Below are 27,724 nucleotides of genomic sequence, written 5' to 3'. Positions count from 1 at the left end.
TTAACAGGGGTTACCTTCTATTTAAAATAGAAAATCCTTAATATGAAGAAAAATATTTTTCACCAAAGGGAATGCTTCCCTAAAAAGTTTGAAAATTAATTTATTTAAATTAAGCTTTCTTATCTTTGGCTCGAATCTTTAAAATTAGGACAAATATTTTTTCAGTTTATTAGAATACAAAATTTGAAAGATGATTGTCGCCACTTTATGCCCGTTATGACTTTGTATTTTTCTTCTTCAGTGTTCCTATCGGGACACTCTAATACAACTGTTGTTAGTAGGTACACAGTATAAGGAAGCTTTACTTGTCTTCCCCAACACATGGATTAGTACACAATGGCTGATGAACATCTGTTGGCATTGCAAATGTATTAAAAGGCGTCCTTTGAAGGCTAAAACACGACATCACTTGAGAGAAGTGCTCTGCGCTTTATATGGGGCTACCTTTGGGGACCAACATGTCTGAAGATTTTAATGAATAGTGGTATCATCCACGATATAAAATACTTAACGAGGTTAGTTAAATAATTTTCTTGTGATATTTAACCACAAACCACACATTTGGTGTGGTAGTCTGGCGTATGGCGTTGAAAATTATTGAAATTAACCTGCTGTTCATTACTTAGATGCATCCAATGGATGACTTTTCCATGCATCATAGCCGCCCTGAGGACGACACCGCACTACTGCATCTATCGTCATAAGACTAAGGGAGCTATCTGTGTGGTCAAGCAGCGGCTACTTATATTCTCGATCCTAGCATTTAGGTATATTCTAATAAACTAGGGCTGGACCTCTTAAAAGGGTTGCCTGATTGCTATAGTGGAGCAAACGCAGATCCTTACAATTAAAGAGGTAGTGGATTGGCTAAGGTATACACGCTCATTATGTGTGTCGTTATCGAATGAAAATCGATACAAGCACAAAAGTCACCTAGATTTTGCAAAATAGTAACACCGAAGAAATCTGAACTCTAAATTTCGGCTGTCACAAACATAGTAAGGGCCATAATGTCGTAAAGACTGAAGCTATGAAATCTCTGGAGAAACGATTTCTGAATTTAACTGAACAGTTTAAAATTGACTTGTTGCCAGGCCCAATATAATTCAGGGAATTTTAGGATAATTTAACATGACAAGGATGACAGATTACCACAAATTGGGGACAGCGTATGCTGTGGTTGGTTAAATCAGAAGTCACATTTAACGTGCCGTCATTACAGGTTACTGTCTAATTAAGAACATGCTGATGGACTATAGAACGTAAGCAACAATTTCCGCAAAAAAAAAAAACTAAAGATCTCAATAGTTTTACTCTAGGTTCTCATTTCAATTGTTCGCATTAGCGGTCAGGCTGTTTTAATGATAGGAACTAAAAGCTATCTTCCTTCTCCTGTGGCTGTGAAATCCAATGGACTAAAATGTCTTAGTAAGTCTAAATCCAGGCTGATTGTATAACCTAACATACTCTAAACTTCTTTATTGTATTGCAAGCTGAGTTTTCCTTTTTCTATTTATTGCTTCTTATTATTTCCCAACATATTCAGACTACCCCTATACTCGGTACTTATTTATGTAAATTTATCATGGCCTTTGTTATCGTTTAATTATTATAAATAAGATTGAGGCAATTTGATTGCAGCAGCCGTGGGTTTAATAATGGATACACCTACCACTTAGCCGATTGAAAACACTTAGAGCAATTAAAATTGTTTTGTGAAAATAGACAAGAGAGCCAACAATTTAGAAAGCAAATGTTTCGAGATTTAAGAAATTCATAAGGAAAAATTAAATTAAAACTATGATTTATGTGAATTTTTGCTTGGCAAAATTAGAATTTATGTTTATAAACTGAAAGCATTAAATTGCTTACTTAGTAGTTTAGTTATAATTTGGTTGAAACTATTGGACTTAGCAATAGTTATTAAAGACTAATCAAAACCCTTTAAATATATAACAAAGCGTTAAAACGCTAACAGAAATGAAATCCATGTTTACGAAGATTTCTATAACTAAATTACCACCAAATTACGCCGGGATTTGAAAGCGGAGGGATTGCGGCACGATGCCGATAGAAAATAACATTTCGAATTATATAATATAATGATAACAGCTTAAAATAGCCGTTTGACGAACAAGTCAAATATTTGTCAATTCAAAAATAAGCCCAGAAGATGAGATTCGTACATATCTCGAAAAGATTATCAACAAACAGAAACAACGGCGTCCTGTTTCTACTTATGACCTAGTGCCAAATTAAAACCGAATAATTAATACATCAATAATAATAAGAAGAAATTTCATCAAATTTTCATCTATAAGTGGACCGATAAGGACAATATGGGTATCAAATGAAAAGTTCGCGGGAGTAGATAAGGCATACAAACTCATGTCGAAGTATAGGAGGTCACCCCACCCCCATAAAAACGCTGAAAATGGGCACTATAGCCAATCACGGATATATGGACCTCGGTTTGTTTGTTCCGTATAGTCTGAAAAACGGCAGAACCGATTTTCTCGAAATTTTCGCATATTCTGTAGGTTGGTCTGGTAGGAAACATAGGCTACATAATTTTTCGGTATCGAAAGGGGGACAAAAAACACAACCCAAAATCAAAAGTGGACCGATCGGGACAATATAAGTATCAAGTGAAAGGTATTGGAGAGTAGAATACGAATATTAATTAAAATTTCAATCTATGTACCCATCGGTCCGCCCTAACTCCAAAAATTCCCCAAACAGACATATTCGACGTTTATTTCAATATGGGGCTCAAACGAAAGCTATTCGGAAGTAGATTTCGAATCTGACATACAAAATCAGATCGAAGTATAGGGGGTCACGCCACCCCTCAAAAACGCCATTAGACCCATTATGACTATAAGATACTTGGCTGAACCGATTTTCTTAAAGTTTTCAAAGATTGTGTACGTTTGTCTGGAAGGAAACATAGGCTATATAATTTTTAGATATCGGGTGGTGGCGGACCTTCCCCCTTACCCCAAAAACGACACCCATATCCGAAAGTGGTCCGATGGGCACAATAAGGGTATCAAGTGAAAGGTATTGGAGACCAGAAAACGAATATGGTTTTAAAATTTGGGTCCAAGTACCCAGTAAAAGTAAAACTCAAACCATGTTAAACTGTTTATTCTATTCGTGTAGAACATCAACGTTGGCTGATTTAGAGCATTTTCTATCAAAGTCTTACATTTACCATCATACTAAATTATACAACTTCCTGAGTTTTGTAACTAAAACGACTTCACTGATTTATATGGCACGCATAAAGCATATCATCTTACAAGGATACAGATTTTTAAAGTTACTTTGATTCTAAAAGTCATGTTACAGCAATTGTTTGCGACAATTTGATAGGATAACATACAATGTGTTAGTTAAAGAATTTTTCTTGCTGAAGATAATTGCTCATTCCTAATCATATACTAAAGACACCCACACTCGGTGAGCCAGTTCTTTCAAAAAAGCTCACTCCTTTTGGTTTAGTTAAATAATTGAATCTATCCCCAGTTTATGCAAAGTAAGTTAAAAAAACACCTATTTTCTTTTATACTTAATCTGATGTCTGGGTGCTGGCTATTGCGTGGTATTACCATATGCGAAGTGTGCGTACGCCTGTCTGGGGCACGATGTGGTGACATAAAATGTATGTCAATCTTTTTTTAGACTACTCGTACCTCAGAAGAAGGAATACAACATGTCGTCTGATGCTGGTTGTGCCAAGCAAAATAATGTTAATTTTGGTGCCATTTTAAGCGCCACTCCTAGGGTGTGATTTCCAAACAAAACAATGGAAAGTACTTAAGTTATAGGATGGGTGCCTTTTTCTATGTAAATATGTGCTTAAAATAATTTGCAAAGCTGGAGAATTTTTGAAATGGGGGATTATGTTGAATATATTTCGGTTGGCATTTTTACAAAAATAAAATGGATTTTTATTTTGAAAAAATATCTATAATGAATATTATGAAACTATGAAAGTGCATCAATCATTCGGCCAATTCTTCTATGCAATCAAAAGTTGGCGATTTTTTATATAAAATTCCCATTAGAATAAAATTTTCTTGGAATTTTCTTCTAAAAAAATCAAAGAAAAACAAGTAAGAGCGTGCTAAGTTCGGCCAGGCCGAATATTATATACCCTCCACCATGGATCGCATCTGTCGAGTTCTTTGCGCAGTATCTCTTTTTAGGAAAACAAAGAATAATGAATAAGGAGGAGGAGCTAAATCAAGTTATAGTTCGATTCGGGATTCAAGAAGCAAAATCGGAAGATCGGTTTATATGAGAGCTGTATCAAGCTATAGATCGATTAAAACCATATTGCACATGTATGTTGAAGGCCATGGGAGAAGCCGTTGTACAAAATGTATTCCAAATCGGATGAGAAGTGCGCTCTCTAGAGGCTCAAGAAGCTAAGATCCCAGATCGGTTTATATGGCAGCTATATCAGTTTATGGACCGGTTGGGACCACACTTCGCACAAATGTTGGAAGTGATACCAAAACGTCACATGCAAAATTACAGCCAAATCGGATAAGAATTGCGCCTTCAAAAAGCTGAAGAAGTCAAGACCCAAGATCGGTTTATATGGCAGCTATATCAGGTTATGAACCGATTTGAAACATACTTGACATAGTTCTTGGAAGTGATATCACAAAATAATGTGCAAAATTTCAAATCGGACGAGAATTGCGCCCTCTAGAGACTCAAGAAGTCAGAACCCAAGATCGGTTTATATGGCAGCTATATCAAAACATGGACCGATTTGGCCCATTTACAATCCAAACCGACCTACACTAATACAATAAGAAGTATTTGTGCAATATTTCAAGCGGCTAGCTTTACTCCTTCAAAAGTTAGCGTGCTGTCATGACGATCAAGAATATATATACTTTATGGGATCTAAGACGCATATTTCGAGTTGTTACAAACAGACTGACGAAATTAGTATACCCCCATTCTATGGTGGGGTGTATAAAAAACTATAAGACATAAGGCGTTGGGAAAGTGGACAGAATATAGGACATCTCATACCATTGCGGGATAATCGAAGCGAAGATAAGAAACCTGCCTGGATTAGAAGATGTTTCGCCTCAGATACCTAAAACACCAATTGAGGTCAAGTGTGCGACACCGGTGCCAGCGTGAGACAGTACAGTGGAAACGCAAGGACATGGAGTGTGAAAATTTGGACAGTAAGTTGGCCATTAGGTCAATAACAAGTAGGATGGTGAGGTTACAAACAGTCTTTGAGCGTGAAAAGGAGGAGATTTAAGTATAATTCCCCAGAGGGTAGTCACCATGGCTATAAGGGCTAAATAACAAACTAAGCCTTTTAAGGCGACAAAGTCCCATCAGCACAGCGGAACAGTGAAACGGTCGGAAGGACCACGAAATAGAGCTTACTATCGATAATCGCAATGACAAACATTTGATAGTTTTGTAAATAAATATCGATAGTATTGATACTATCGTTATTTTCCCATTTCCTATATTTCAAACGAAAATAAGAACTAAAAATCAGGATATCGATTTATATGGAAGCAATATCAATGCACAGATCAAATAAAACCAAGAGTAATAAAGTCAGTTGGAAGTTATGAGAGAAATCATTGTACAAAATGTTAGCTCAATCGGATGAAAATTGCGCCCTCTATAGGCGCAATGCTTCTAAAAGGATACATTTAGTGTCGCATCGCTTATTTTTGTTTATTTTGCAAAAAAATTAACTTTTCCGATAGTATCTATCGGAAAAATATCAATCGATATTCAGTCAAAAATTCAAATATCGATAGTATCGATAGTGCCATCCATATTTTGCCAGCTGCAGCACGAAAATCTTACGGGAAATCCACATGTTGACAAAATGACGCATATACTGAAGAACATTAAGGAGATTCGTATGGTTTTCCGCATCATTACGGCGCAAGGACCCGGGGCTACGGGCTATCAGGACAAGGATTACAGACGCAGTTATGCAGAATAGGTGCGACAAGTGATAGCTGATCTAGGGTATGCGGGGAAACAACATAACCATGAAGCATTTCGTATGATATTGTCCGGACTTTTGGACGAACAGGTGTCGACACAAAAATGCAGATGCAATTCCAGATTAAGAGGCATAGCATCGGAAACGATTAGGTAATATGTGAGTAGCATAGCGTGATAAAGTGTGGCCCCAGGAAATACCATCTCAAATCAAAAATCAAAATATGCCCCAAACAGGTATAGGGAGAAACGACAACAAAAAATTTTGGGAAATTTTCGTATTTTTTGGGCCTTTTTCATACATTGGGGCCAATTTGGGTTTTCCTAAAGTAAATCTAAAGTTTTTAAATAAAATAGTGGGGTGCACATTGGGGGTCTAATTGTACCATTTTGGGGCTCAAATGTATTTATTTTAATACAAAAAAATGACAATTTGGATAATTTTTTCAAATTTAATTTGAAGTTGTTTTAGACGCTTTATTTGCAAAAAAATTATTTACATTTGTATAAAAAGAAGAAACAAAATTTAATTCGTTTGTGATAGATTTTAAGAAAAAATATTTTAGAAAAAATTGCGCAATTTTGGAAATTTTTGAAAAATATTTTAAAAAATCGCCCAATTTTTAATATAATTTTCGTCTGCGGCTCTTTTTTATTTTTTTAAAGAAATTGTTTAATAATTTCAAAATTCGCGCGATTTTTTTCGAAAAAGTCTTCAATCTGTTGATTTACAAAGTAGTGTCAATAGAGCGAAATCTCAAAGAAGTGTATTGTCTCCCCTACTTGTGAATATAGCTATGAGCATTATATTTTTCTCTGGAAGAAAGTGGTGTTAAAGTTTGGGTGAAGTTTCCCAGTACTTTAGAGAAACAACATTCAGGAGAAGCGCTTTGTGGTATACCAAAGTGCGTTGTCGAAAATGAAAAATTATCAAGAAACTGAACTCCAAATCCAAAAATTTTGAAAAAAACGAAATAAATATACAATATATTTTTATTTCGTTTTTTTCTTGCGGTCGTTGGACATTTAATGCTATATGCTTATGGACGGCTCTAAAAAATACACTTACTGTTTTAGGCTCAGCCAGTCCCCAAGGAATGTAGATCCTGTATACCTTTTTAGGATATAGACCCACACTTGCCTTTGTCGAATATCCCAATATGGCGCAAATATTAGGGAACAATTTGGGCAAGTCAGCAATCAAAGATATATTTTTGTAGGGTCAGATTAAAGCCTTTCGCGGAATGTGGGCCTAAGACTTCTTGGTAATGGTAAGGCGTATATGCCAACAACTTGGTAGCTTTCTGTGAAGTAGGTCCAAATTGCTGCTTTTATTTTAATTCTGTAATTATATGTATGTTACCTTATTGTCACCATTTCAAATACCCTATGAGTATAGGCCATTAGAAAATCACATCCATGTGAATTTTTATTTCTTCGAAATTGTGTCAATGATGTGTAATTGAACACATGTGTACTTCCATCCATTCATTAATCCATCTCCATTTGTATGTAAGCCCACATTTTCATCTCGACAAAAATTAACTTGGTTCATTTCAACGCCTCAATCCAATTTGAAATAAAAGCGAAAATAAACATACGTCCGTCCTATCCATCTATCGCTAACAACTACACTTGCTCGTTGAACGATTTAGAGGCAGATAATACGGAAGACTATTTACAAAAATTTTCGATGATCTGGTACTTTTCGAATACCAAACGATACAGATTGTGTTTATTTTTTTATTGACTTCATGATGGGTGCAAGTGGAAAGAAAAGACGGGTTAAAAATGGCTTTCCTCTCTAAAACTTTCGATAAAAGGCAACACAAACCAAAAGTGCAGAGCTCAAACAGAAATTGAATTTCAAACAACAAATTCCTATTGAAACGATGAACTCAAGAGTTATTAATCAATATTTGTTGATTTTTTTTCATTTGGGTGTTGTCTACGCGTCCGCGACGATTGTCTGAATGTTTTATGGACTTCAAAATCAAATAAAACAAATAAAAGCCTGCTAAGTTTGGCTGGGTCGAATCTTATATACCCTCCATCATGGATTGTATTTGGTTTGGATTTTGGAGATCATACTAGAAATTATTGTGTAAAATTTCACCCAAATCGAATAAGAATTGCTCCTTATAGGGACTCAAGAAGTAAAATGGGGAGATTGGTTTATATGGGATAGCTCCCAAGCTATAGGCCGATTCAGGCAATTGTAGGCAAGTATGTTGAAGGTCATAGGAGAAGTCGTTGTGCAAAACTTCACGCAAATTAGATAAGAACTGTGCCCTCTAGGAGAACAAGAAGTAAAATCGGGAGATCGGTTTATATTGGTGCTACATCAGGTTTTGGACTGATTCGGACTATACTTGGCACGTATGTTGGAAGTCAGAGAAAAGAAGTATAATCGTAAGATCGATTTATATGGGAGCTATACCTAAACATGGACCGATTTGGGCAATTTACAATCCCAACCGACCTGCACTAATAAGAAGTATGTTACTAATTTTGCCCCTGAACATTCCACTAAGGAACGGACAAACTAATAAGAAGTATTTTTGCAAAATTTCAACCGACTTATTTCGCTCCATCGAAGGTTAGCGTGCTTTCGACAGACAGACAGACGAACATGCCTTAGACTCAAACTTAGAATTTCACGACGATAAAGAATATACATATTTTGTAGGTTACAGATCGTTATTTCGATAAGTTACTAACGCAATGACAATGTAAGTATACCTCCATCCTATGGGGGAGGGTATAAAAACAAGTTCAATAATTACGACGAACTACACGCTAGATAAACAAAGAATATTATTTTCAAGGTTTTTGCATAGAAATAAGAAACATAATTCGTTAATATGCTTCTACTCAACTCTAGACTCGACATCATCGTTGAAATCCAGCTACAAAATCTATCTTGGGAATTTTTGATGCTCTTATAAAGCTAAACACCCAAAAAAAATTTAAGTTAATATAAATAAATAAATAAATAAAAATTAATATAAATAATTCTATAAAAATTGCCAAGGATAGTAAGTAGGTTGAAACTAAGAATTTTTTGATCTGTGACATCCCACATTTTCTTGCATGATTTGCTGTTAACCAAAAGTTGTTTAAAATAGTGGTAGGGCAACGGCGGCGGCCATATAAATGATGTGGTGGTCCATTGTTAACCGAAATATTTAGCCATTCAAATAAAGGCAAAACATTGAAAAACATTTGTCGGTCTTTTAATAAAAAAACGTATTGATTGAAACGGGTTTCTAAAATTTTCACTGATCTATAGGAGTAAAATGCCCACCCTCACCTTTACTACAATTTTTTCAAACGCCAAGTATTGAAGATGTTTGAACCATTTTAAGCAAATATTTTTTACAGGTCGATTTTATAAGAGCTATAGACAAGTTTTTCAAAAAAAAAAAAAAAAAAACAAATAAAATTCAGAAAAATTCATAAAATCTTTATTTGAATCGATAGTACGGTCCATATAATTTAATGTTTGAAGAATATTTTATGCAAATGTTGACCGTGATTGCGCCTCAAATGGTCCATCCGCTTAGTCCAATTTTGGCATACTCTTTCCAATATTTCGGCCGGTATCTCACGAATAAATGCTTCAATGATGTCTTCCAATGTGTAAATTGAAGCGGGCTTGTCTGTAAAGACACGAGCATTGACATAGCTTCACAAAAAATAGTCTAAAGGCATTAAATCGCCCGATCTAGGCGGCCAATTGACCGGTCTCGAACGTGAAATAAAATGTTCATCGAACTCGCATCTCAATAAGTTCATTGTTACGCATGCAACGTTCTGTTTAAACCACATGTCATGCAAGCCAAACTCTTGCATTTTGGGCAAAAAAAGTTGGATAACATCTCACGGTAGCGCTCACTATTCACGGTTACATTACGATACGCATCATTTTTGAAGAAGTACGGTTCAATGATGCCACCAGCTCACAAAACCGCTCCAAACTGTGACTTTTCTGTGTACTCACTCTCCACTCCAAAATCGACAATTCTGCTTATTTACGTACCCATTGAGTCAAAAATGAGCTTCGTCGTAAAATGGAAAAAGCATTCAATAATTTGCAAGCGTTGTTCGTTTGTAAGACGATTCATGGTTAAATTATAGACTAAACTGAAGATAGCAGTGAAACAAAATACAATCATGCGTGAGCTGTTTAAACCAGTGTTGCGTGAAGATAATAAATACAAAATTACCCTTTATATACTTTTGGGTGACTGATAATAGCAAACACTGTGTGCTGACTAGCCGCTGATACTACAGCTATTTCAGCAATAGTTCGACAGTTTTAGCATTATGTTTATAATTGCTCCCTCTAGAGGCTCAAGAAGTCAAGATCCCAAATCAATTTATATCAGGTTATAAATAGTTTTGATTCATACTTAGCTCAATTGTTGAAAGTCATAACAAAACACCTCGTGCAAAATTTCAGCCAAATGATAAGAATTGCGTCCTCTAGAGACTGAAGAAGTCAAAACCCCAGATGGTTTTATATTGCAGCCATATCAGGTTATAGACCGATTTCAACCATACTTAGCACAGTTATTGGAAGTCATAACGGAACACGTCTTGCAAAATTTCCGCCAAATCAGATAAGAATTGCGCCCTCTAGTGGCAAAAGAAGTCATGATCCAAGATAGGGTTATATGGCAGCTATATCAGGTTATGGACTGATTTTGACCATACTTTCCACAGTTATTGGAAGTCATAACAAAACACGTCATGCAAAATTTCAGGCAAATCGGATAAGATATATTTTTATATGTTTTTACAACAACAAAAATTTTTTTCTTAATATTTTTTGACCTTTTAACGAAGAAAAATGGATTTTAATGGCTTTGACATAAAATCGTACATGCTGTCAAAAGTAGTAGCCTTATCGCCATAAATTTGTTATTTTAATATAGAAACCATCAAATGCAACAAGTCACTGAAAAGGTTTCCAGAAATCTCACTTCTAAGAATTTTGAGAAAATTTCTTGTTTGATTTTTTGAAATATAAAAAATTGCCAATTTTCGAAAACCAATTTTCCCTCAAAACATTGAATTTTTCTTAAAAAGTTTCATTCGTCTACTTTACGCGTATCCAAAAATTCATTAGGAGAGGTATTCCTAGCTCGAGCTTGATTTTTTCTAAGAGAGCTTTTTGTTCTGTTCCTGGGTATTTTTCTACCGATTCGTCGTTAATGGTTTAGGGATAAAAGTTTTGACATCAATGGAATTGGGTTAGAATTTGTCTATGATAAAATTCAAATTGAAAAAACTTTTCCAGTAAAATATTCTATGGAAGCAAAAGAAAAGACTAATACATTTTTTTTCCAGTGTAATTCTATGCATTTCTATTTAAGCATAGCCATGAATGGTTTGTTTAGAGTTTGGTCTCGCCTTTATTTGACTGTTATGTATGTCTTCGAAGTGTATATAGGGTTCATGATAAGAGGGGGACCGATTTTATGGAGCTTTCATGAATATTAAAATATGGGCAATCTTGGGATTGAATGTATGGTAAGTCCAGAGCGGCCACATTGTGGTAGTAAGTACATAATACAATGGTATAAAAGAGGAGCATGGGTTTACCAGCGCGCCACCATGTCGCTTTTTTGTTGTTTTTCTGTTTGTCAGACAAAGTGATGACCTGATATTGACATTTAAACCATGTTGTATCAACATGCCACAGGGTGGTATGTGTTGCTTTGCCATTCATTCGCATAGAACAGGTAGGTGTCATCATCGCCATCAACATCCATCCATCTATCCAAATAACCTCGGCATCATTTGTAACGATGTCATCATCGTCATCATTAGTATGCACGCTTTTGGAGGGCGTCATCTGCTTTCTCTATCTAATAGGAGCAAAATTTGTATGTGGTGGCCATTCCGTCACCCCCACACTCCACATTTGCCATGTTTTTTAAATTTGTTGGTTGACAGTGAAAACGATTAAAAGAAAGTGTAAACAATGTGAAGGTGATTTTTCGTGTCACGGTAGAAAGGACACTCTTTCAGTGTCCTTAAAATGAAATGAGCAATGTAGGCAGGCATATAAATTTGACAGATTAGATAAAAGCCTTCAGGTCATGCTAAATATTTGCAAGAGAATGTTCCTAGGAAAGGAAAAGAAGCTCTAAAGTGTTTGTTGATAAGATTGCCGTGCATGTGTATTGGGAGAATATTTATATTTGTACGCTCCTTTTACTAAAATTGAAGCTTTACTTTAAGCAATGACATTTTTCGCTTGGCAGTACTTTAAGCAATTTTTCTAACAATTAATGGGTCATATATATTGTGTCTACTTATTGACATTTTCATATTTGAAAATGTGCTAGTCTACCAAACAAAACTGTTCTTGTTAGGCTTTCTCATTTAATGGTCTCTTTAAAAGTATAAGAAATTGATCCCTTCAGGTTTTCTAAAAGCCAATTAGGGAGATCGCATAGGATTTGTGTAAAATCAGGTTATGGACCAGTTCGGACCATTCTTAGCATGAATGTTCCGAAAACGATTCGAACGAGCTATGCAGAAGGACCAAAAGGGTCTTGCATATGGCATATGACTGTGCTAGACCCAGAGGTCTTAATTTTAACCCAGAGAAGCCTAAAATATGCCTGTTCACGAGGAAGACGAAGGTGGGCCAATTTAACGCACCACATTTCCTCAATAGGACGATTTCGATATCTGACAAGATCAAATACTTAGGTGTAATCTTGGACAGGAAACTGAATTGGAAGTGTCACATTCAGGAACGTACTGAGAAGGCTCATAGATGTTGGGCACTATGTAGACGGGCCGAAATGGGGCCTGAATCCGAGGATAGTCCACTGGCTCTACAGTGTAACATAAGAACCATACAACAGGTTCAGAGAACATGTTGTCTTGGCATAGGCGGAGCGATGAGGACCACACCCACTAGGGCACTGAAGACTATTCTAGATATCCGACCCATTGACATACAGATTAAGTGTGAGGCAGCCACTGTGGCTACGAGACTAAAGGCGATGGGAGAATGGATTGAGGATGGGAGAAGCTCATACCATCGCGGTATGATCGAAGCGACAATAGGAAATCTGGAAGGAAGGGGAGAGGTTTCCGATCGGATACCTGAGATGAACCTTGAAATCGAGTGCGAGGCACTGCTGACATCGGCACAGACTTGGATTGGCGGAACCCTACTATAGCTATGTGGAAAATCATGTTACACGGATGGATCAAAGCTAGAGGACAAAGTGGGCCTTGAGGTTTACATTGAGAACCCAAGGACTGAGATCTGTTTTAGACTGCCTGACCATAATGCGGTCCTGCAGGCGAAGATCCGGACGATCACGGAATGCGTGAAGTGGTGTATTGCTAACGCGAGGACGCCGAATGTGAACATCTTTAACGACAACAAAATTGCCATAAGGGCAATAACAACCAGGACGGTAAGGTAACGAATAGTCTTGCAGTGTAAGAAGGAAATTAACGCTTTCTCTGAGGATGGCAAAACCCGCATCGTTTGGGTGCCGGGCCATAACGGAGTAAGGGGAAATGAAAGGGCAGACAATTTGGCGGTGAAGGCCAGAGGACTTCCGTCAATAAACTTGGTTAGCCCGAATCCTTTCGAATCGACGCAGCCCGAGTTAAGGGAGTGGTCGACGAATGCGCATGCAATATTGTGAAACAGCAAAACGGTCGGAAAGACGCCGAAAATCCTATGGGGGGATCCAGATCGTGAGAAGACGAGGCTATTACTCTAAGGAAGCAAGGAGAAGGTCAGTATAGCTATTGGTATCATAACGGGACACATAAGACTACGAGCTCACTTATGTAAAATCGGTGCGGCAAGTGTAAGACATGCGGGGAAGATGATGAGACGTTGGAGCATTTCCCTTGTCATTGCCCGGCTTTCGCGTCTAATAGATAACGGCACTTAGGTGGATACACAATACCATACATGAACCAACTTAGGGCAGTGGTATTGAAAACAATTAAGGATTTTGTAAGTAGCACGGAATTCCTAACTTAAAATTTTCTTTTAAGATGTTACTTTATAGTTTTTAGAGCGCACAACAAGCCGATTACTGGCTTAGGTGTATGTCCATAGTGGCATGGGGCGGATTAATATCTGCACCCTCTTTTCAACCTAACCTAACCTAGCATGAATGTTAGAAGCCATAAATCAGATACTAAATCAAAAAAGATTTGCACCTCCCACTGTGGTAGAAAAGGGACTTTGCTTAATTATGCACCGTTGTTACATGATTTGGAGTTGTTGAAATTTTTGACAACGTTGTGGGGTTGAGCGTTGTCAATTTCGTCATTCCTACAAAATGTGTAATGACTCTTTCAAAATGTAAAACATATGTAGGTTTGGTCTAATGTGTTTGATTTATGAACATTTGTGGTCGATCTGATAACATCTGTGTGGCGATTTAGATTTGACAACGCCGTAATTGATTTTTCCTATGGGTGTAGGCCTTCGAATTAGTTTTATACGAAAACTATAAAATGTTATGGACCGATTTGGTCCTAACTTGGTGAGGATGTTGGTTATCAAATAGAAGTCATTGTGCAAAATTTCAGCTATATAGGAAATGTTTTAAATTTTTGTGCTTATATTACTTTGTATCCATCTATTGTAATACAAATACATTCCATCTAAGTATTTTTTCTTAACCAAATGGCTTTCAAATAATTTTATTGCATCCACAACATAAAACGTATTGCTTTCCTTCGAAAAACACTTTCTTCTTGAGTGCTTTTCAAAAGTAAAATTGTTTCCTGGAAGAAATGTATCTAAAGCAAAAAACATGTTACCAAAGTCTGTTTGGCCTACTTTTGATTCTTTAAGATTGTGTCCAAAAAAAAAATCACAACAAAAAACTGCATGAAATCGAACACAGAAATTACATAAAAATTCACTTTTAACATTTTGCAATATGTACCATCAAACGAGTGTGTTTGTCATTGTTTTCGATTTGAAAACAAAAGAATGGAAATCTTAGAAAAAACCAAACAACTGGGTCAATTGTTTGAGTGCATGACTACATATGCGGGCCACATTTATATAATCATATGGATTTACATACACATGTATGCAATTATAGTTTAAAATACTGTCGTTTAATCGACACACATGTATCATTTTTGGTTTCTCTTATTGACCGAAATCCTTAGTGTAGAATATTAAAAAAAAACAGTAAAACGGGCAAACCGTTTTAGCAAACGGACATAAAACAGCAGCAATAGCTATTAATGCCGGAGTAAATTATACACTGAACAAAAAATGGTAGAACATTATTAGAATATTTTTCAACATCAATATTTGAATTAACAATATATGAATTGTCATTGTTTTCGATCATGTTATTGTCACAGATCGTTTTTTATATGAATTATATAAATTCATGCTTGTAGATCTCTGCTCTAAGCTCTAAAATCTATGTCAAGTATGGGTTGGACAAGACAAGGTCAAGACAAGTGGAGTCGAATACCATCTATTTTAGTTAATGCCATAAAACAATCCTTAATCATTGGAAACGGTTTCAATGTTTTTTTTTTTCAAATATTTTGTGTTTGCAAAATATTCTCTCATTGGAGAATTTTCTAAACGTTTGCAGTGTAGTTCTCTGCAATGATGTCGTCTTTCCGACCATGTTAAAACATTACAAAAAACAGGCAACAAACACAATAGGCTTCCAAAGGCACGAATTGCCACTAAAATTCAACCTAGTTTAGGGCACGCAAAATAAAAATAATTTTCTCAATTTTTTTGTTTTTGGCATACAGAAATTTGCTATTCATTCAATTTGATATTCCCTTGCAACGTACGGAAAAGAGCTGAACTGAAAGGAAAAATTCATATTGACTACTGCAAAATGGCTTTTGCATGAGTTTGTTAGGTGAATGTACTGTCATGGTCATTTCTTGGGACATGTCTGGCACGTATTGGTTGCCAAAAGCAGTAATTTTTGTACACGTACTCATAGTAGTTCTACTAGTAAACGCTTATAGTTCCTAGTAGGTACACAAAACCCGTTAATGAGACTGATGCACGAATTTCTTGAAGTAGCCTTCTTTCAAGGATTTCAAACAAAATACCTGAAATTAAACCTTAAAGATATAACGGATATTAACGACGAACGGGTAGAAAAATACTCAAGAATAGAGCTGTCTTAGAAAAATTCTTCCTCGACTTAGAAAAGAGGTATCCTAATGAAATTTGGATTGGCCTAAAGTGGCCGAATGAAACTAGCTAAATAAATTTTCCCGTCATAGAAAGTCAGGTTTTGGAGGAAAATTGGCTTCTCGAAATTTGGCAATTTTTTGACAGCAGGTGCGATTTTATGCCAAAGTCAATAAAATCCACTTTTCTTCGCTAAATGGTCATAAAATATTAGAAAACTATCATTTTTGTTGTAAAAATATAGTGGTTTAGGAAATGAAGAGATTTTTTCATATACTAAACTTTTTTTAATTTCTTTTTAAAAATTAAAATTAAAAAACAAATTGCTACTGTAGCAAGGGCGACCTCCATGTAGTGTTTCTAGTTATGAATCGTCTCAAGGAACTTGACAAAGCATTTACCATGAAAGGCTTCCCTCAAAAAAAAAAAAACACAAAAGGAGCCAGGAGGTTGAAAAAGCAACTGCCAGATGACCAAACACCTTTTAATATATCTGCATACATATTTGCTCATGAACATTCCATTAACGAACAGAGGAAAACTTCTCACACTTCAATGAGTGCCGTCCGATTCAAGTTTAAGCTCAATGATAAGGGGCCTACTTTTTATAGCCGAGTCCGAACGGCGTGCCGCAGTGCGACACCTCTTTGAGGAGAAGTTTTTGCATGGCTGCCATACATTTTTTTTCAAATGGCTTAGTTTCTCATAAATGTCGCCAGCATTTGAATAGAATAAACACCGCTGAACATTTTTTGTGATGTTCTTGCCAGAATTCGAAACAAGGTATTCAGCGTAATAGGCTGACATGCTAACCGCTGCGCTGCGGTGGCCTCCTATATCAAATCTGTATAAGGTCATTTGCTCCTTTCATCTTCTTATTAACCATTCAATGTACATATGTACTTGTACATCCTGCTATACAACATATCTCACATATATGAGCTGGGATCTGAAAATAGTATTCAACCTTTGTCTTGAAATATGAAACACAACACGATGTTCATTCCATACCTCCCCGTGTGTGTTCTTCACATATATGTCTTCATATTCCTGACATAAGATAGTTTGTCAGAAATACGGACCTCTCCAGAAACTCGCTTCGGTGTGTGATCGATTGGCCAGCTAACCGAATCATTCGAACTTCTTTACGCCTGGATAGTTCGCATGTGAGTTTGAAGAAACAGCACAAATCATTTATATTTTTTTTTATTAAATTATTGGATATGGGCGTATTAATACTATTTGATAATTATGTCCAAACACGTCATACATAATACGCCACCTTGGAGACGAATTTTCCATATGAAAATACTTGGACAACAATTATTTGCAAATCAAATCATGAGTGTCTTTGGTACTTTTTTCCACTGGAAAGTAAATATAGACATGCCACGGATTTCTGACATAATATGAAGAAACCATGGCTTGTTCTGATGACGTTGTCGAAGATGCTAATACGAAATTTTGACAAATTCCGATATAATTTTTTTTGGTTTCCAAAAAAAAAGAAAATCTGTGTAAAATTGTAAATTATGGCCTTATGCCATCTCAACATTGACTCGTTTTGCTTATGTGGTTTTAGAAAGACTTCTCAACCGTTCACATCAGTTGAGTTGTTTTGGAAATTGGATTTTTCATCATTTCAACACAAATATTATAATACACTATTGTTAAGATTAATTGTCTCTTGCTTCTGCTGCAAAACGTTTTTTGTTTTATAATTTTTTTAGAAGAAATTAGATTTTTATATTTTGAAATAATTCAGGGCTGTGTTTATTTGGCACAGTTTAGGTACTTATTTAGGCTCACATGCTTTGAATGACTCGTTTTTGTGGTAAACGAGTCGTTTTGCCCTTACAAATTGTAAAGGAAAATGAGTCGTTTTCAAAGCATTCTAAAGGGAAAACGATTCGTTTGCTCAAAACAGCTTTGGTCTGAACATAGTATTAAGCTATATCTAAACAACAAGATTTGTAAGAAAACAAACTCTAAGAATCTTAGGGAAACGCCAAACTTTGCCATTTTGTTGACCAGTGCACTATGGACCCAATGACCTGTTTTAGGAAACAGCTACAACTCTACAATTTTAAACCAGAAACTGTGAGGGTATCAAAAACTGTGAGGGCTGCTTTTATCGGTGGGAGTTGAATTTTCTACTAATGCCGATTCGCATTTATTTTTCATGTATTTATTATAACTACCATTATATTGGGTTGCCCAAAAAGTAATTGCGGATTTTTCAAAAGGAAGTAAATGCATTTTTAATAAAACTTAGAATGAACTTTAATCAAATATAAAGTATATTTATATATTTTACACTTTTTTTCTAAAGCAAGCTAAAAGTAACAGCTGATAAGTGACAGAAGAAAGAATACAATTACAGAGTCACAAGCTGTGAAAAAATTTGTCAACGCCGACTATATGAAAAATCCGCAATTACTTTTTGGGCAACCCAATAGTATGAGGGTATACTTGTCATTGATCTACAACCATATACATATCTCCATATATTGCTCTCCAACCATATACAGAATATATTGTACATTCTTAATCGTCTTGATATTCAGTGTCGATCCTGATCCGATCCGTCCGTCAATTAGTTAAAACCATGATATTGTACGAAAGATATCCGCTTGAAATAGATGGATTCGTTCGATATAGCTAAAATTTGGTACGTGAAGCACTTATGCCCTCCTATAATCACCCAAATAGGTCCATAAATAGATAAAACCCACAACCGATTCCTCGGATTACACTTTTTGAGACCCTAGAAGCAATGATTACCCGATCTGATTACTACGTTTCAAACAGAAACTGTAATATTCAGTCAGTCATAAGTCATGGAGATTGTTAAGTTCAAACACGGATTTTTGCTCCTGAAACTGGTCATTGGGCCCAAAGTACAGTGTAAAGAACATAAATTGGAGATGCCCAATTTTCTAATTTTTTTTTGGAAACATTTCCTTGTTAAAATTTTGTTCTTGACATTACGGAATAGTTAAATAAAATGGTGGTATAATAGTTTAAGTTTGTGTCTTATTATAACAGCCTTATTGACAAAATTAATGAAGCCTTAAAATAAAAATAAATAAACATATCTGAAATCCACATTAAGTTTCGTGAATAACGCTGTAAATCTTTTAACCGAGCTCAAAATAACGTTGAAGGTTAAGAAACTGGTCTTGGGTAAAGAGAACATTGTATCCTATTAAAAAAAAATAAGTAAATAGTAGCATCCTTAAATATTTGACCAATGCATTTATAGCGCATCACTTTTTGCCTTTTTGGGTTTTTATTTTGCTTTTTATTCTAAATAGAAGCAAATTCAAAGGCTATTGGTTTCAGTTGGACAAAGAAATCCAACAACAAAATAATACAACCAAAATAAAAAGAAGTGCAAAAACAGATGAATGAACGGACGGCATGCCGATAAATGTGCATGCTGCAATACACACACATGAAAGTTTACACTTTGGCAATCAAAAATTGCCAGGTAGCAGGTTTTGACTATTATTTGTATTGCTGATGCTAGCTGTTCTTTTTGAGTAGAGATGTTGGCGGTTGGTGGTTTCTTTCCTCATTGCGCTCGACGACAGATACCCTGATTTGATCCAATGTTGGTTTCTAAGAGGCATGCTACTACCATTGCACATCTCACTTATAAGTGAGTAGGAGGAAGCATAAAATGTTTTAGGTCTGATAATTAATCTTTGGTCAGCATGCCCACTACATTTATAGCACACCACATTTTGCCTTAACTTTTTGAAATGGGTTTTTTATCTATATTCTAAATGAAAGCAGAATCAAAGTCTGCCAGTTTAAGCTGAAAATAGAAGAAATTGGTTGTTATTTGAGATTCAATGTGAAGGATTGCGTCCATTAGAGCATTTCCTATGTCATTGCCCGGCTATCGCGGCTAACAGACACCGGTACTTAGTTGGGGACACGCTACCAAACATGAACCAACTTAAGGGAGTAGTAAGAAGGATTTTAATCCCTTCTCTGAGGATGGCAAAATCCGCATCGTTTGGGTGCCGGGCCATAATGGAGTAAGGGGAAATGAAAGGGCAAACGATTTGGCGGTGGAGGCCAGAGGACTGCCGTCAATAAACTTGGTTAAACCGAAGCCTTTCGGGTGGACGCAGTCCGAGTTAAGGTAGTGAGCGACGAATGCGCATGCAATATTGTGGTACAGCGAAAGGGTCGTTAGCACGGCGAAACCCTATGGCGGGATCCAGATCGTGAGAAGACGGGACACACAGGACTACGAGCTCACTTATGTAAAATCAGTGCGGCAAGTGATAACACGTGTAGGGCATGCGGGAAAGATGATGAGACTTTGGAGCATTTCCTTTGCCATTGCCCGGCTTTCGGGTCTAACAGAAACCGGCACTTAGGTGGAGACACAATACCAGACATGAACCAACTTAGGGGAGTGGTATTAAAAACAATTAAGGATTTTGTAAGTAGCACGGAATTCTTAATTAAAAATTTTCTCTTTAGATGTTACTTTTTAGTTTTTAGAGCGCACAACAAACCGATTACTGGCTTAGGTGAATGTTCATAGTGGCATGGGCGGAATAATATCTGCATCCTCTTTTCAACCTAACTTAACCTAACCTAGGGCGGAATTCCTAACTTAAATTTTTTTTTTTCGTGGTTACTATTTAGTTTTTAGAACGCACAACAAGCCGATTACTGGTTTAGGTGTATGTCCGTAGTGGCATGGGGCGGATTAATATCTGCACCCTATTTTCAACCTAACCTAGTATATACTTAAAGACGGTGTCGTTATTTTGCGTTTTTACTTTTTTTGGCTCGAAATCCTTTCAAAAATACCTCGCTCAGGAAAAATATCTTGAATTTATAATTTCATTGTATTAATGTGTAAATATGTATATCGAGCTCTCTAAAAACTCCACAAAATATTTTACATTTTTAAGAAATCTACGTTATACATTTTTTAAAATGAAAAATTGTAACAAGCACAATTTGCTTAAAGTCATTAAAGAAAATTACACTAATTATAAATGCGCTCACGTGTGTATGCATAAAATAAGCTCTTCTCAAATGCATTTCAAATTATCTCTTCCTTATGACTGACTGATGACCATCAATAAAAAGTTATGATGGTATATCAGTGGAATGGGAATGTTTAAATGGTTATTGTATAGGTTTTATGAAACTTACCAACGACAATGCAAATTTGTTTCCTTATTCTAAGTCCAGGATTTTAATCTGAAATAAATGACGGTAACTTCATTTTAATTTTATGGTTTGAATAAAATATAGCTTTTGTTTTCAATTTATATATATTTTTTATAATTGTTTATTTTTTAACAAATTTGATATTTTTATATATATTTTTTATATATATTTAATTTTTCTTCTTTTATTATTGTATGGCTTAAAAAATGTTTCTAAATATTTTAGTTTGCAAATAATTTGCATGACAAATGCTAATAATACCTGCTTACATTCTATTTTTAAATTGTGCACATGCACACCTATGACCGAAAAGTGAATGCTATTCAAATAAAATTTCTTCTTTCTCCCCTTGCAACGGGTAAGGTAGAAATGTGATAGTGCTCTACTACTGCAATTGCTAATAAATGTTCAAGCCACAACTTACAAATGTTTTTGTGATTCACTGATTTGCTCAAATTACAGAGACGAATATAATATTAAACAAGTAAAAGCGTGCTAAGTTCGGCCGGGCCGAATCTTATATACCCTCCACAATGGATCGCATTTGTCGAGTTCTTTTCCCGGCATCTCTTTTTAGGCAAAAAAAGGAATTAAGAAAAGATTTGCTCTGCTATTAGAGCGATATCAAGATATTAAATTATATGTTGGAGACCTGTGTAAAATGTCAGCCAATTCGAATAAGAATTGCGCCCTTTGTGGGCTCAAGAAGTAAAATAGATAGATCGATTTATATGGGAGCTGTATCGGGCTATATACCGATTCAGACCATAATAAACACGTATGTTGATGGTCATGAGAGAATCCGAGAATTGCAGGCAAACCAAATAATAATTGCGACCTCTAGAGGCTCAAGAAGTGAATATCCCAGATCGGTTTATATGGCAGCTATATCAGGTTATGGACCGATTTGAACCATACTTAGCACAGTTATTGGATATCGTAACAAAACACGTCGTGCAAAATTTCATTCCAATCGGATAAGAATTGCGCACTCTAGAGGCTCAAGAAGTCAAAACCCCAGATCGGTGTATATGGCAGCTATATCAGGTTATGGACCGATTTAAACCATACTTGGCACAGTTGTTCGATATAATAACAAAACACGTCGTGCAAAATTTCATTCTAATCGGATAAGAATTGCGCACTCTAGAGGCTCAAGAAGTCAAGACCCAAGATCGGTTTATATGGCAGCTATATCAGGTTATGGACCAATTTGAACCATACTTAGCACAGTTGTTGGATGTCATAACAAAACACGTCGTGCAAAATTTCATCCCAATCGGATAAGAATTGCGCACTCTAGAGGCTCAAGAAGTCAAGACCCAAGATCGGTTTATATGGCAGCTATATCAGAACATGGACCGATATGGCCCATTTACAATACCAACCGACCTACACTAATAAGAAGTATTTGTGCAAAATTTCAAGCCGCTAGCTCTACTCCTTCGGAAGTTAGCGTGCTTTCGACAGACAGACGGACGGACAGACGGACGGACATGGCTAGATCGACATAAAATTTCACGACAATCAAGAATATATATACTTTATGGGGTCTCAGACGAATATTTCGAGTAGTTACAATCAGAATGACGAAATTAGTATACCCCCATCTTATGGTGGAGGGTATAAAAAGAAGGCAAGGCGACAAGGTGAAAGAACTCATAAGAAGCTATTTCAAATTAGGGCAATTAAGGTAATAATTTTTTATGATAGAATTTTTTTATAAATAAACAAACAAATTTCTCTTCACACAACAATAAATTACTTGGGTTTAGTCTCACGTGAGCCAACGCCATTGTTTCAAACTCACTTGAACCTAAAACTTGATCTTAACCAATATGAAGGAACAATTAAATCTTTTGTTTATTTCTCTTTCGAGGCGAGCTAAATGATCGAAGATGCAAATGGAAAAGGGAAGCCAAAGATAGCAACACACACCAACCACTATGGGACGCGTTTCGTCTTTCGTTAGAAGACTTTTCAACCATATTATGTGTGATTACTTCAAGGGCCATGCGTTGTATTTGAATCGTATTAATTGCGAAAACGCATCTATGATACAATTACCACATTAACCACGCTCGACAACCCTGTCTATTAGCTGTACTTTTTCCCAATGCACGTGTTTTTTCCCAATGCATTGGTTTGTGTGTGACAGACTTTTTTTCTGTGGCAATTACACTACTTCCGTGGTACACATGATTCTGTGCATCTGTTGGAAGTTGTAGTGATGGCTTCGAACTGTTTGGCTGTGCTTCACCATACTGAAAAAAAAGTTGGCCGAAAAGATTATTCCTTATTCGTAGGATTTTAGCAATGAAAACGAGTTTTAAATTAAATTTACTAACGGACGTGACCATCCGTTTCAAATTATAATCGTTGTTCGATTTTTAGTTTACTTCAAAGATGGCAGTCCAATAATGATTTTTTGAAAAATTCTTTTATAAACTGAGCATCTTAACCTAAAAAAAAAACAAGTAAGAGCATGCTAAGTTCGGCCGGGCCGAATCTTTAATACCCTCCACCATGGATCGCATTTGTCAAGTTCTATGCGCTATATACAGTCATTGGAAGTCATAACAAAACACCTCATGCTAAATTTCAGCCAAATCGGATGAGAATTGTGCGCTCTATTGGCTCAAGAAGTCAATTTCCATGATCGGTTTATATGACATCTATACCAGATTATGAACCGATTTGAATCATACTTAACACAGTTATTAAAAGTGATACAAAAACACCACTTGCAAAATTTCAGTCAAATCGGACGAGAATTGCGCCCTCTAGAGGCTCAAGAAATCAAGACCCAAGATCGGTTTATATGGCAGCCATATCAAAACATGGACCGATTTGGGCCATTTACAATCCGAACCGACCTTTACTAATAGAAAGTATTTGTGCAAAATTTCAAGCGCCTTCGAAAGTTAGCGTGCTTTCGACAGACAGACGGACGGACATGGCTAGATCGACTTGAAATTACATGACGATCACGAATATATATGCTTTATGGAGTCTCAGACGCATATTTCGACGTGTTACAAACAGAATGAAGATATTAGTATACCCTCGATTTCCTAACTTTCAACGTCTTAAGGATTTATTAATCTATCATTTAAATCCTTCTTATCCATCTTCTATACTCTACTCTACTCTAAGCTTCTCTACTCTACTCTCCGCTTCTCTACTCTATTTTACTCTACTCTACTCCACTCTACTTCACTCTACTCCACTCTACTTTACTCTCCTCTACTCTACTCTACTCTACTCTATTCTACTCTACGCTTCATTACTGTACTCTACTCTACTCTACTCTACGCTTCATTACTATACTCTACTCTACTCTCTTTTCCATTGTTGCATTTTCTTTATATCCAGTAAAAAATTTTCAATAAAAAGTCATTCATGGAACCATTCTATTTAAGTGATCCAACTTGGGCTTAATGCCTCCCAGTGACAGCGTCAAAATATGCAAATGAGTTTTTTTCTCTCCATTTAAGTATACATATACCCGTATTTATAAAATAACAAAACATTCTGAGAGTAGAGAGAGAGAAAACTTAAAGAAAATGAATGACAATCACATTGTCGTGCTTGGAATATACAAATGCTACACCCGCTGAAGATACCATCGCTTCCGATATGCCCCACAACTACTTACAATTATGGCCATGTCCCCAAGTTAACGTGGCTCCAAACGAAGCAGAAATGTAAACAAAGAACAGAAGAGAATAGGAAAAAACCAAAAAATGTAAATAAAATATGTTTTTTACATGAAACAATAGACAAAGCAAAGCAAATAAACTGTGGAAGAAAATAATGGAATGGAAACCATTTCACGATGTTCACCTTTAAAGGGCATGCCGCAAAAATTCAAGACATAACCATGTATGTAGACAGATACCCAACTAGTATGTCGAAGATACGAACATATGCATGAAACGTCATCATATGTGGAAGGAGTGAAAGAATAAATGATTTCCTCATGGGCATGTGACACATACCTCTGGCTTCCCCCACACCACGTTATGGGCCAAATCAAGTTACACACCGCTAGCCACAACTGTTCGTTTTGGCCACAAATTACAAACTCACCGCTGAGCGTCTGGCTGAATGGGTGGTGTTGGGTGTTAGGTGCTTTCTGAGGTTTTTGGTTGGAGAGATATTTCAATTAGTCACTAAACAAGAGGAGCCATTCATATTCGAGCTTTCCGGCGCAGTGGCCCAGAAGTTGTGAATTCTATCGAAATGACTAATCAGCCGTGGTTGTAACGTTGCAACATTGTCTCAGGAGATCGGGTGGCAGCGGGCTGAGCAACACCAAAAACAATAAAGCTAACCATGCAACAAATTCATACACCAGCCAAACAAAGAACAAACCCCCACAACAAAAACAACAGACATTTAGCCGACGTCTGGTAGACAGTATCAATGAACTCTAATCACCCCACTGCCACCTTCGCTGTTAATACTCCATTGAAATTGTACAACCCAAAGGTTCTTCATTGTTAGGTTTAATTTAAATTTTTGTCATAATCGAATAAAAGGTGAAAATGAATCATAAATTAAAATGCAACCGTAAAAGAGTAAGAAATTAGTTACCCAGTATACAATTGGAAAGTTATAACTTTTAATTTGAGTTACTTAGAATAAATTCAATATGATTTTGGGTCTTGAACCACCAATTATTCGCTATGCATAGGTAAGCTTGTCCGCCTATGACGCTGAGCGCCTGACTGAAGAATACTGAAGGGACCATGTCACTGAAAGCTCAAACTCTTCTGTGAAAATTTAAGGAAAATCCGTTAGCGTATTTGATTGATAGAGTCTAGATAAAACAAACTAAAACATAAGCACAAACTTCTCCCATATCAATGAATGCTGTCCAATTCAAGTCCAGGCTATATATTTTTTATGCGTTTCGACTTTTAAGGCTATAGAAGCAACAATTTTCGTACCATCGTAAGAAAATCGTAGAAGGTTCTATTCGATATTTCAATAGGTATGCAAAATTAAAGTCTGACCAGATTTGGATATAAGTGTTATATATTAAAAGTATCACGTAGACTCGGTGGTGTACGGTAATATATAGTCGGCTCCGCCCGGCTTTTGCCTTTCCTTACTGGCTATTTTTGCATAGCATCATTTCCTTACCATGTGTTTGCAATGTACACAAGTGGTGGAGGGGGGATATTTTGTTATTGTTTTTTTTTTTTTTTTGGAATTGCGTTTGGTGCCGGTAACTGCTGCCTTGGAATTTTTGTTTTGTTTGACCAGTTGTAAGACATTTGTCAAGAAATCGGTCCGATTCGTCGGCGAAAGCGTTCGCAGATTGTAAGACACTCGTACAGAAATTGACCCGAAATGATCTACGAATTCGGTCCCAATTCGGTACGACGTAAAATTTCCCATCCAAATTTTCCTGGGTTTTTGCTCCAATATCGGTACGATACGGCGGTAAATACATCAGATTTCCCTCAGCCGTGGCAATGACAACCACTGCTCTAGCTTTTAGTTACGATGTCGGTAAGACATCGGATCCAATATCGGATGATTCATCCGTTTGTCGGACCGAAATCGGAAAATTTAGTTAGCTGGGAGGGAGTTTTTTTTTTTTGAAATTATATAATTCAGATTTTGTGGAAGGTATTTTGTTTTATAATTTTAACAAATAAATTAAATTTTCCTTTTTATATAAAGCCTTTTCCAGACAATCCATACTTATTAAATCAGAACTATTGAAACTTCTCTAGTCTCTTTCTTTATCATAAAGAAACAATTGACATTCAAATAATGTTGTCTGCCTGTAGTACGTGAGTATTTAGACCAGCAAGCATATTTGCATTTCCATTAACACTACGCCCTGTCTCCACCACAATCTCAAATCTCTGTATGAGGACATTGACTGTGCGTAGGAGCAAAGGATAACATTGGAGTTATAATGAAAAAGTATGTTAACCCCAACAAAGATGATAAATAATAAAAACATGACAATAAAATCTCCACATCAATTTGCAAAGGCAGACAAAGAAACTCACTCGGACATGAATGACCGGACAAGCAAAATAAATGAACAGAATGTAATATGAGAAGAACTTAAAGTTTGCCGGTTCGTCGGCTCTTCTCAAACAAAGGATAATAAAAATAATAAAAACAAATGGCACCCCACTTACAAATGGAACAAAGGTTTCCTCGGGTTTCAATAACGAACACGGGGTTGTGATTCCAATGGCCAACAATGGGGATATTTTATATGGGGGAGGATTTTAATGGAAATGACAATTTTGCAGGAATAACTTTATTTTCCTCACT

At 36.2% G+C, this 27,724-nt stretch overlaps 1 protein-coding gene across 3 annotated transcripts in view; it reads right to left on the bottom strand.

Annotated features, from left to right (window-relative positions):
* LOC106080395 (PP2C-like domain-containing protein CG9801) overlaps positions 1-27,724 on the bottom strand; it is a 62,339-nt gene that overhangs the window by 19,134 nt on the left and 15,481 nt on the right. For 2 of the 3 annotated variants that reach the window (XM_013241771.2, XM_013241772.2), the window contains exon 2: positions 21,398-21,445. The exons of the other annotated variant lie outside the window; for it this stretch is intronic. The gene's annotated coding sequence lies outside the window, so the exon portion shown is untranslated. The remainder of the gene's footprint in view (positions 1-21,397; positions 21,446-27,724) is intronic. 3 annotated transcript variants of the gene reach the window in all.

Source organism: Stomoxys calcitrans, chromosome 2 (genome assembly GCF_963082655.1).
Source record: "Stomoxys calcitrans chromosome 2, idStoCalc2.1, whole genome shotgun sequence".
Classification (NCBI taxonomy): domain Eukaryota; kingdom Metazoa; phylum Arthropoda; class Insecta; order Diptera; family Muscidae; genus Stomoxys; species Stomoxys calcitrans.
The sequence above is the reverse complement of the archived record's forward strand: the minus strand, read 5'-3'. Positions and strand labels throughout refer to the sequence as shown.